Below are 13,324 nucleotides of genomic sequence, written 5' to 3'. Positions count from 1 at the left end.
AATTTATTTAAATAAATTTCGAAAAATTAATTTTTTTCTGAAAAAGTCAAATTTTCTCTAAATTAAAAAATGGGTGAAAAATAAAGCAAAAACTAACCTTCAATAGCCTTGAACATCAAAAACTGCAAACCCTTCAGATTTTCCTTTTTAGGTATGTTTTTTTTGCAAGTCATCCTTAAATTCTTGAGACTGGATTAAACATGTCGAACCAAATTTGTTAGATTTAATCCGATATAAAAACATATTTTGACGTAAAAAAAAATGCATTGACGCACAAAAACCATAAAAAGACGTCATGCATCTTCTTAAACGGTCAAACATTTTGCGAAAGACAAGAAATAGCAAGAACAAAAAAAGCTTCATTTTCAAAATTTTGCACTTTCTTTTTGCAATTGTCTAATAAATGCTTATTTCACAAAAAAAAAATAAAATCTCAATAAAAAAGAGTTCAAAAAAGAAAAATATCATTTTAAGTGAAATAACTGAACCGAATCGTAAACAAGTGGCCAGCGAACGTTGATTTGTTTGCGTAGAATAAAGTCACTGTTAAAAGAAAATAAATAAATAAACAAACAACAGCGGTTGATGCGGTAATGAGCGACACATAAAAATAAAATAAAACAAAAAAAAATCAACTTTGGAATAAATCGGTCGGTAGCGAGCAACGACAGCAAAAACAGTAGAAGAAAAATTTTTTTTCGAGTTCAATTATAAAATAGATGCGAGCGAAAAGAAAGTAGAAGTGCTTTAAAATACTTTTATTTACGTTAATTGTTCATCGTTGCATGCACATGGCAAGACAACCACAACAACGGAGCAGTAAGCAAACACATGATGAGTGTTCGTACATTACCGAATGATAAAATAAAATTAAAACAAAAAGTAGTAATGGAATAGAAATAACGATTTTTTTTGTATAAATTTAGAGTAAAATGAAGTGGATTTTAAGCAGATGCGAGAGAAATGGATATCAAGTAGGATGACGCTGATTTTTTGACAATTTAAAAAAAAACTTAAAAATGATTTTTGAATTATTCTGAACAAAAATTAACGAAATAAATTATATAAACATTTTTTTCTACATTTAAAAAAATTATAAAAAAATTTTAAAAATAATTTCTATAAAAAAATAATTTTTAATAAAAAAAAATAAAATAAATATTTTTTTATTAAATTTTATCAATTTTATTTTTTTCTATTAAAAATTGATAAAATAAAATTTTCAATCAAAAAATTCAGAAAATCATTTACATTTTTTTTTAATTAGTAAAATTTTATTAAAATAATTAAAAAATAAAATAATAATTAAAATAATAAAAATAATTAAGAAAAAAAAAAAAAAAAAAAATATAAAAAAATTACGAAAAATATATTTTGAGGGAATTTAAAGGCTGAAGAAAATTTCAACAAAGTATGCTTAATTAATTCTATTTTTTTATATTTTTCAATTTATATTTTTTTTTTGTTGAAAATTTTTAATATTTTATTTTCTTTTAAAATATTAAAAGAAGCTACAAACTAAAAAAATTTTCTACCGAAATTTCTTTTTCAAATAAAAAAAATGTTCACTCTCATCTCTCACTTCCATCGAAAAAGACATCATTTGTACTCATTACTGCCTCAACTCAACAACTACTGCTGCACTTAAACGAGTGTGGCAGAAAAATTATCATAATTAACCGTCTGAAGGCATAAATACTATGAACACGTGTATGCGAGTTACAAAACTTTCATTAACTTTAATTCCTATTGTAAACGTAATGAATCTTCCACAAAAATTACTACAATCAGATGAAAAAAAGCATTTAGTCAAATCTAAATATATGCAGCAAACGAACACAAAAAGCTACAATTTGAACAGGGCTTTGAACTCATTTGCATTGTTTTCGCATTAAAAATGTCTGATTGGGCAGCAAAATGAGGAAGATTCGACGTAATTAATCGCTGCCGATGCGTTTTTCATTTAAATATCAATGAATTTAACGAAAATTTGCATCTTTTTCCACTTCATTCAACGACGCGTGGTTAGCAATTAGATACAGTTACATATCCTACTTCTGCCAATTTCTAGAAAAAAAAATAGTTCACAATGCGAGAAACAAGTTTGACAGATAACAGAACCCATTGGAACACTTTTCGCAAAAACCTGTCTGATATCGGGCAATTGAAACTGTTGCGACAGTTTTGTCCTATTTTTCGCACATATTAGTTATTCCGAGTATTAGAAGAGGCAGAAAAAAATAAAACACAGTTAACAATTACATTTTATGAACATTTCTCGAACACACGCCGATCCCGTTACGAATCAGTATGCAACTTATTAAACATGCGAGATTCTAATTGGGTCAAGAAGTGCGTTTGAGAGTAACTTTTCTTCTATTTTTCATGATACCAGAAATGTTTATTGAACGGAATTGACAATTATTCGTTTTTAACATGAAGTTGTTTTTGAAATTAATACATGAATTAACTGGTAATTAAAATTTAGTTCAGTGATATCGAATGTCAATTAATAACCGTTTTTGTCATCTTTAGTGATAAATTTTGCAAAATAATGTTAAGAAAAGTAAAAATTAATATTTAATTGGCATGTTTTTAATTGATTTAGTGTTACTTTACAGAGAATTTGTAGGTTTTGTATGAATTTAATGTCATAAATTTTGGTTTTTATTATATTTTTTGGGGAAAGTTGAACTTATTTTTATACATATTTCGGTAAAATTAGTTCAAAATTACAATTTTACGATTAAAAGATAAGTTTTTGACCAATTTTCAAATTATAAAATTCATATTTTTATTTTTAAAATAATTAATTATTTTATTTAAATTAAATTAAATTAATAATTTAAAAATTAAAAAAAAATAAAATTTAAATTAAAATAAAAGAAAAGGAGATCTTTATGATTTTTATGATTTTTATAGAAGCAACATTAATTTTTTGTATGAATATTGGATTAAAAGTTGTATTTTTATGTTTTTGATGAAATTTTTGATAGAATTTTGATCTGTTAAGATTCAGCCATTGATAATTTTATATTTTTTTTGGTTTGAATGTCCTTTTATGGTATTTTTATGCAAAAATTGAGCCATATTTAAATTTTTTGAGAATCGCAAGATCCTAAATTTAATCAAAGAACTTTAAGAATATTTTATTTCGAAGAATAAATAAGATTTTTTATTGAATTTAAATATTTTTTCAAGCGGTTATTATGTTTTTCAATTGAAAATTTAAAAAATTTGATACTCATCATGTATCTTTAACAATAATTTGGAGGAAAATTCTAAACTTGAAAATCTATTATGCACATTAAAGGTTAAATTAATGTTTAATTTGTAAATTTTTGACATTAAAATTAAATTTTTCACAAAAATTAAGGCGAAAACTTAACTTAAGTTATCTTGAAACGAAAAAACTAACGACTTCTTATCAAAATATTCAACAAACAAAAATTAACAAGGACATTTAATGTCATAAAACTTTATAAGCTTCTAAAATAAATAGCTTAAAGGCATTAAAAATCCTAAAAACCAACAGAAAGCTGCAATATACTGCCTTTTTTGCACAATGCACAGTAAATTTATTGCTCTCATTGAAGTTTTTTTGTGCATTAAGTCATAAATCCAAACAATTCCCATTACACTAATTTTTAAAAACTTCTGTTCTCTCGAAATTTCTCACTTTTTTTTTACCAAACAATCCATCATTAGTTTAATGACGCCTAGTTTACAACATTTTTTCTTTACAACTTCCATTCCATAAACTTTATTGATCGAGCTTGTTAAATTTATCTCATGATCTCAAGGAAACCCGAAACAATAAAATTTTCAAAATTTACATCGCCAATAAAATATTTCGAAAATTTTTCACCTTTCCTCTTATTTTTTTTTATTTGCATGCACAAATCATGTTAATGATGTTAACATTAATTAGACTTCTGCATTTTTTTATTATTAAATTGCGACCAACTTCACATGACTATAATTTTCGTATCGAAACCGCCAAAGAAGAAGTCGTAGTTAGCTAACTGATAATGATAGTCGTGGAAAAATATCACGTGCGCAACCAAAAGTGCAGAAAAACAACATCGGAGTTTCCTCATATTGTTTCTGGGAAATCAAAAAGTAGCTTGTTTTATTGAATTAATCACTGATTGTGTGACGCAACTTTGCTCGACATTGGCTTGCATAATTATTTTTATTTTTTTTTCAAAAAAAAATTTTTTTTTTTAATTTTGTGTAATTAAAAAAATATTAAGCATAACTTCAACACCCACGTGAGATGGTGTTAAAAATAAAAGTTGTAATTATCATGAGCAAGCGCGTTATTATTATGAGATTTATAATAATTGTGATGAGAGATCTTCGTTAATTATGTTGAGACATTTTGTTGCACAAGACTTTCTCAGACAATTTTTGTGATTTTTTTCAGAAAAAATGTTCTGAGCCATCATTATGTCATTCGAAAGCCACAAAAATGTTCAGGAAAAAGAAGTTTTTCTTCCAAAACCGCTGATTTGCATCAAAATCCGTTACAAAGTTGCAATTTTTTTGGATTCTTGAAGCATTTGGCATTCCAATGTGGTTATGTAAAGCAAAAAAACCTTTGAAAAATTGCAGGTAAGTGAATGTTCATGAATGAATTCCATATTTTTCACACATCTTGATCACCACAAACACTTTTTTGCTTCGGTAAAACGCATCAATGACGATAAATCGATCTTTTTTTAATAGGATGAACAATTTTTTATAAATTTTCGTTGTTTTTTTTAAGAATTTTTATTATTTTAAATCATTAAATGAAAAAATAAAAAAAAATTTTTATGATTTTTTTTAAATTTTTCGTATGAAAATTGAAATTTTTAGTAAAAAAATGGTCACTCTACAAAAACGCAACGATTATTAATTTACAACGATCAATTCGGATTGTAATGTTATGATTCATAAAACGTTAAAAAAAATTAAATGTTAATAAACTTTCTGTGATTTTTCGCACAAAATGTCTTCTTAACACTTTTTTAACCGTTTTTGATCGAAAAAAAAAACAAAATTTACACTCACCGTGTGGTTAACAGGACTCCTCCTCGTGATAAGCTCTTCGTAATCTTCTTAAAAATCGTTACCGGTGCATGCAGTGATCGTGAAAGTCGTCGTTGTTGTTGCTATTGTTGTGTAGCTAGACTGCAAGCCGCGTCAATTAACACATGTTATTCACTTGCTGCACTTTTTAACAGTATTTAATCATATTTGTGTAAAAAAAAAGAAATTTCGTTCGAAACTTTTCTCTAAATTAATATTGGATTTTTTTTTTAAAGTTACGTCAAATTGACCACGTTCAATCACTTGTTTGTTCCAAAAAAAAATAAATATTTGAAAGTATTTGAAGAACAATGGGATGTCTCGTTTAATTGGAGCTCTTTGATGGTCTTTTGTTATTCAATCAATTTGTTTGATTTTTCACTAATTTCTTATGCAATTATCACTTTTTTGTCTTATTTTATTTTTTTAAATGAAGCACAATAAATTAAAGCTCATTAAAGAATTAAAACTTAAAAAAAATAATTTAATTAAAACGTTCAACTCGAGTAAAGAGAAGCAACTGAACTGATTTGAATGAATATCGGCAAAATACTAAAAGCATTTTTCTTCGTTCGTTGGCAAAGAAATGATGTTCAATTACAACAAAGCAGTCGTCGTCGTCGTCGTGTGCCGTAGCGAAGAATAATTTTATGTTGTTGTTGCTAGAGTTGCAGCGTATCGTATGGAGGAAATGTATACATAATGTAATTATATGGTGTGAGCAATGTTATACTTTTTTACACAATTTTGCCTATTTGAGTATAAAGTAGAAGAAATGATGAGAAATGTTCGTGGACGTGCAGCAATGAATGCATGAGCTTTGTTTTAATGCTTATTTTGGAACTTTATTGATCAGAGAAACAGAAAGAAATTGTGGTTTTGTGGAAAAAAAATATTTTTATAAAAAAATAAATTCGATATCAATGTTCTCTGAAGTTTTTATGAATTTTTTTTTCAAGTAATAGAATGAAGTTAAAATTTAAATTAATTAAAATTAAAATTTTTTATTAAAAAATTTAATTTAAATTGAAAAATATTTTTAAAATAGGAAAAATAAGAACTCTTAAGAAAATTAAAAATTTAAAAAAATTTTATAATTAAATTTAAAATTAAAATTAAAATTAAAAATTAATAAAGTTAAATTAATTTAATTAAAATTAATTAAAAATTAAAATTAAATAAAAAAATTAAAATTTGAAATTTTTAACAAATTTTTAATTTTTTTAAAGAAAATTTAAATTAAATTTAAATTAAAAGCTCTATTTTAAAAAATAGAAAAATCATAAAAAAATATAAAAATATGAATATTTTTACAAAATTTATTTTTATTTATTTTATTTTAATTTATTTAATGAAATTATTTTTTTTTTTTTTTTGCTTTTATTTTCAGATAATACAATATTTTTTACGATATAAGATATATTTTCAAAAAATTCTAAGAACGATGCAAACTCAATAAAAATCACTTTTTGATCAAGTTTCTTGATAAAGTCCTCATTATTTTCTGATCTGGAATGCAGAACAAGTTCATTGATAAGCAACGAACGACAGAGAAAGGAAAAAAATTCTAAACCAGTAGAAGAGCGAACATTTAATTAATGAGGTAAGAATTTTTTTTTTCAAACGAGAAAAATAACTTGTCCGTTATTCAGTAAAATATATGATTAGAACAACGTTTCATTGAAATAAAAAAATAGAAAAACCTCGATGAAACTTTTTTTTAGATTTGTTTTAAGAAAAAAATATTTTTTTACAAATTAAAATCAATTTTTCCCACGTTTGTCGAAATTTTGCCAATTGTTTTCAATTTGTTCCGATTCGTTTTACCAAAAAATAAAATAAAATAATAAAAAAAAGTTCAATATTTTATTTACACAACAGATCTTGTAATAATTTTTCAATGAATTACCGCTTTGTGTAAATAAATACAAAGTAGCTCAAAATATTAAATCATCAATACTATCTACAATCTCTCGTTCAGTGCCATATACAACTCCAGCGCAGTCGAAAGAACGTTTGTTGCTTTTGTTTTGTTGACCATATAATCATGTTATTATTAACGGGAAAATTATTATTATTATTTTCTTTATAGAGCAAGTAAACATTTTTATTTCGTATTCGATCTTTTTTTCCTGTTCTTTCTTTCGTTTTATGATAAAGTAGCGACAACAGCAGCTGTGGAGTACTTGGAATGTTCAGTGAGACGATCAGAGACGTAATTAAACGATCTTTCTTCCTCTCTTTTTTGCCTTTTCCTGTAGGTGAATAGGAAAATATGCGGCGATAGGTGAATTCTTTCTGCGAATGCACACACTGACCTACTGATCATGTTGACTGCTGCGCGGAATTGGATTTAAGTAGGTGTAAAAATAATATTATGACGGTTCTTTGCAGCTATTTTTCTGTTGAATTGCAGAATAAGAAGAAAAAGAAATAAGTAGGAAAAAGAGTTTAATTTTATTAAGTGATACTTAAAGATGGAGTGGGAATTAAATTTAAAAGATAAGAAGATTTGAAAGCAGTTTGTCGTGTCTTGTACTTGTCACCTTATTTGATAAGAAAAATTAAGGATTTGAGATCAGACATTTCGTTTTTTGTTTTTATAGATTTTGGTAAATATTTATTTATTTTTAAGTTAAAACATTAAGATTTTTCTTTCCTAAGATTTTTAAAATAAACAAAATAAATATTTTAATTAAAAATTTAATTTTTAAATCCAAAAATTTAGTTGCCCGTTAAATTAATATTAAAATATATAATTGAAAAAATTAAATTAAATAAAATTAAAATATATTTAAAAATAAAATTATTGTAGTTTTAAGATTTTTTCAAAAACGAATTTTGATCAAAAGTCAATTTCTCTGAATTTTTTTTACAATTTTTCGAAAAAAATAAGAATAATTTTAAAAAATTTTATTTAGTTTATTTTTTTTAACCTGTTTTAAAATTTTATAAATAATTTATTTAGGTATATCACAAAATTTTATTCATAAAATTTTAAATTTATTGTCTTTAATGCTCTCCAATTAATAAAAAAATAAATTTTATTTTTTAGTTTTTAATTTTAATTTATATTTATATTTATTCAAAAATATAGTAAAAAATTATCCAAAATATATAAAATTTTCTAATATAATTTTAAAATTGTCTAAAAATTAACAAAGCACGAATCCTTCAAATAAACTTATATTTTCTTTGATAAAAAGTCATATTGAAGACCAGAAAAAAGCTCTGAATATAAATAAGGCGTCGCCTTAAATAAAACGATCAATTCAAACCAACAAAAGCTCGATCATCATCACTTTCATTCGTCTCAGTCGATCGGAATCGAAAGCTGGAAAACGGGAAGGCACCATCCATTAATGGCGTCGGAAGTTTAGAGGGGAGGGTTTTATTTTGAATTCATCAAAATTCCGACTTTGAAAGCTTTTTTGCTCAGTTTTTTATTCTAATGAATTTTTTCCAAATTTTCGACGAGTTTCCATTAAAAATTTGCCGAGAGTCACCCAGCACGAATCAAAAATTTTCAGCCCCAAATTTAGAAAATTTTCTTTGAGAATCAAAATTTTTTCAGCACCCTACGACGCTACGCCCCTGGACTCACACACACAGAACAAAAGGCAATGCTTATAAGATTGCGCACGAAATATGCCTTTTCTTCGTCTTCTTCCTTTTATTAAATGTAATTATTATTTTTTTTCTCTGCACAAAGAACACGTCAAAGCACGCATGGACTTGTTTCTCGGAAGAAGTTGCAGCAAAAAGACACACACAAAAAGTGCCTTTCTACACATTGTTAGACGGCATCAACTCGACAATGGGAACTACTTTATTTTAATAAAAAGGTAGAACGAACGCAAGATTATTATGTGAATGATATTGCAATTATATTATAGGTCAAATTTGTAATAAACATTGTCTCTCCTTCTCTCTATTGCGCTGCGAATGGAATGCAGTGTCTTTGTATTAGTAGAAAAATGTCATGAAGAAATTCTTTGCGAAGGTTGGGCTGCATGCAATTTTCGCGAAATGTATAAAGTCATAAAAAATAGCAGCAAACATTAACAACAGAAGAATGCTAAAAAAGCTATTTTCTGGTAAATTATCTCGTTAAATACTTTTCGAATTCAATCGATTGAATTGCAATTTTGCTGCAAACGCTTTCCGTTCACTTGATTTTTTTTTCTTCTCGTTTAAAAAAAAAAATGAATAAAACTTAGAGTTGACCTTCCAATTGAATAAATTGTAAAAAGAATTTTTGTTTATGAAATAAAATAAATTTTTAATAGTAAAAAAATATGTGAATTTATGTAAATGATCGGAATAAACAAACGCATATCGATGCACGTGTACGAGCGAAGAGTCGAATCATAAGGTGGAAATAATAAAATCTTAAAATATTTTTTAAACGATATCGAAACAAACCTGTTTGCTTGTCGTGTCTGTTTGTTTGGTCAATAAAATTGTGAATTAAAATAAATTTTTGGAGAAGATTATTTCGTTTGGACGAGATTTTAATTTGTTTTGGACAGACGGAATAAAAATTTGTTTGAACATGGCTAATAACTTGATGTTGTTTTGCTACAAGAGGAATTCTGAGTAATAAAAAATGGGTCAGAAATTATTTTTTTTAATAATTAAAAAAATTTAGAAATTAATTAAAATTTTTTCTTTGAATAATTTTTGTAAAATAAAATCTACTTGAATAAAAATTGTTTAAAATCTTTGAAATTTTGCATTCAGAGACAAAATTATTTTTTTTAGTACTCAAAGAACTTTTAAAACTTTCAATAAATAAAAAATTTTTGTTAAAAAAATAAAAAAATAATTGTAAAATTTTAAGTTTGGATGAAATTTTGTACTCAAATTAGAATTTATTTTTCTTTAATTTTTCTAAGAGTTTAATTTTTTTAAATTTTAATTTTAATTTTTTTTTTGTTTTAAAAAATTACAATTTACAGTTTTAAATGTTAATTTTTATTAAACGAATTAAAAATTAATTAATTTTAATTTTTATTAATTAATTTTTATTTTAATTTAATTTTAAATGAATTTAAATTTTAATTAATTAATTTTTTTATTAATTAATTTTTTTTAATTTAATTATTTTTTTTTTTATTTAATTTTTAAACGAATTTTAAAAATAATTTTTTCATTTAAAATTCAAGCTTTGAGTGCTTGTTGACCAATTAAATTTTAAAATTTTCTCATTTTTACCCAAAAAATTATATTTTCATTGTATTTCATCCTAAAAATCTTCTCTCTTCAAACAAAACTGACATTTTTTGCCAATTTTTCTCCTTGACTCGCATCAACAACCAACATTCGTTCCAATTTTTAATGCAAAATGCTTGTTATTGTTAATATTTTCGATTATTATTGATGAAAAAAAATCATAATTCTTGGTCAACAGCTCCATGGAGTGTAATGGCGAGCGAGGCCAAGGACAAAGGTTACATGCCGCGCTGCAATAAAACTATAAAGGTAACAATTATTTCGACAATCTGCGTCAACAATCATCGATGAATGGATATTATTCACGAATATTTATTTAATATTGATCGAAAAAGTCATAAGACACAACTTGTTGCTTGCATAAACAATGTTTCAATTTTTTTCCTTTAATGGCTTAATGGGATTCGCTACTTTGTATGCGAACGAGTCCAATTTACATTTTGATTGTCTTTCAATCAATATCAATCAAGTGCCATGGGATCGACATTATGCTCAAAAGTTCATGGAATTGAATAGTCGGGAAGTCGTTAGTAGGCGAAGGAATCAATTACAAGTTGATCGCCCACAAACTAAGTTGTGATCTATATTTTTTTTTTGCCGAAACTTGAATTTTTGCTTAAAAGTTGTCGGCTTACATCATTTCGGTTCGAAAAAAAATCAATAAACTGTTGTTTATCCTCGATTTCGCGAAATTGCATGCTGAGAACGTAAGAATGGCGCATCATTTTCAACGTTAAATTCCTTCCTCATCCCATTTTGAGGCAAATCTTGTACATGTTGTGTAATAATATTTTTCTTTTCTTTTCAGAAAATACATAATAATCGACTTTTTCCCAGCAAATCGACAAAAATCCAAGAAATACCGGCAATTTCTAACGCAAAAGACGATTTGACGCAACTTTCTTCCAATTGTGTGGCGAAAGAAGATGCTTCGCAGCAACGACAACGACATAAATAACGAAAGAAGGCAAGATAAAAATGTTTGTTAGGCAATGTTTTCGTTCGATTATGTACTCCATTCAATAAATAACCGCACACAAGTTGCTTTATATACGTTTCGTGGCAAGAAATATTCCCCAGTTTATGCTCGTGGAACTACATATTATGCAGCAACGAGTATGCAGTGTGATATAATTGTAAATAACTGGCGCGCAATGTTGTTGTTTACAAACAGAAAAAGAAAAAAAAACTCAAAATCGAACAGATAAATCGAGTTTTTCTAGTATGGAGCTCGGAGTAGTAGTAAGTCAAGTATGGAATGTGCAAATATTTAATAATAATAGTAATATATAACGTTCCTGGCAAGCGCAAAATATATTCAAAGAAAATAGCGGTAGCAGTTAGAATGGAATGAGAAATTCAGCAACAAAAGATTTCAAGCGATTTAAGACGACGAACCTGATTTTTTACGATTCTTGAAGAATTTCGCACTTTTTGTGATAGACAATAACAAAAAAATTAGTGAAGGTGACTTCTTTGTTGCTAATTTGTAAAATTTGTTGATGTAAAATCTTTCAAAATAAATAAAAACGCGATTGATGATCGAATCGAAGGTTAGATCATCACATCAATGAATCTTTTGGAGATTTTTGAGATTAATTATCATAAAAAGTTGTTCTTTGTCTTGTAGATGAGATTTTTTTTCAATGAGAATTTTAATTTTCATAATTTTTTATTTTTTAGCATGTTGAGTGAAAATTTCTTATTATTTATTTTAATTTTATTTATTTATTAATATTTTCAAAAAGCAAAATGATTTAGTTGAAAAAAAATTAAAATGTCTTAAAAGGACAAATGCAGAATAATTTTTAAACAAAAAAAAAATAATAAAATATTTCTAAATTTTCTTATAATTAAATATAAAATTAAAAATAATTTAAGAAAAATTTAAATTTAAAAATTTATGAAATGAGAAAAAATTTTTAAAAATTTAAAAAAAAAAATTACCTGAATTTATTGAAAATCTTCAAAATTACGACAAAATATTTTTTTAAACCAAATAACCTGTAATTTCTTTTTTTTTAGTTAATTCAACCTGTATACAAAACTAAAAAAAATTCCATCTCCAGAGGGCTTCTCCATTTCTTTCATAATTTTTCATGACATCTTTGGCGCAACATCCTACACATTATCACTTGTTGCATTTTCTTGCATTTTATTTCAGTTAACGCAGTAATAATGGCATGCCATGGCACCGATAGCAAAAAAGTGAAGAATTTTAACATCCTACAAATTCCAATCAACTTGTTCTCTGCACAAACAAACAACTTGGTACTCGTCAACTATGTAGGTACGCATCATGACAAAATTATTTATTTATTATTATTTGCACATAATTTCACCTAAGTATACAAAAGTTTATTTTACCGTTTTGCAAATTTATTTTTATTTGTGTAAAATTAAAAATATTTAAAAAAAAAATATTAAAAATTTAATTTATTATTTTTTAATTAATTAAAATTAATTTTTTAAATAATTATTAATTTTAATTTTTTAATTATTTTAATAAAATTTAAATAAATACATTTTGAAATACAAAAAAAAAATAAAAATTTTAAAAAATAATTAAAATAGTTTAAAATATCATATTAATTAATTTTAATGTTTTACTTTATTATTTTTAATTAAAAAAATTTTTGAAAAAAAAATTATTTTAAAAAAATATTTTAAAAATTTAAATTTTTTTACATAATAATTTGTAATAAAAATTATTTATTAAAAATTATTATTTAAGAAATTTATTAAAATTAAAAATTATTTTTTTCATAAAAAAAAATTAAAAATAATAATTTCCGAGCCCCGTTTTTAGAATCTTCCGTTCTTTCCATAGGTAATATTTATTGCAAAATGCTAATTACAAAACAAGAACTGAAAGCTAATTTTGCTCCGTACGCACAGAACCATCAAGCCAACTCAGTACAGAGCAAAGAGATGTCCAAGAATTACTTACTGTTTCTTGTTTGACATGTCTTTATATACACAAAAACATTCTTCTTGTTTTATTTGTACAATA

The sequence above is a fragment of the Culicoides brevitarsis genome, chromosome 1, assembly GCF_036172545.1.
Source record: "Culicoides brevitarsis isolate CSIRO-B50_1 chromosome 1, AGI_CSIRO_Cbre_v1, whole genome shotgun sequence".
Taxonomy (NCBI): domain Eukaryota; kingdom Metazoa; phylum Arthropoda; class Insecta; order Diptera; family Ceratopogonidae; genus Culicoides; species Culicoides brevitarsis.
This window is presented reverse-complemented; position numbering follows the sequence as displayed.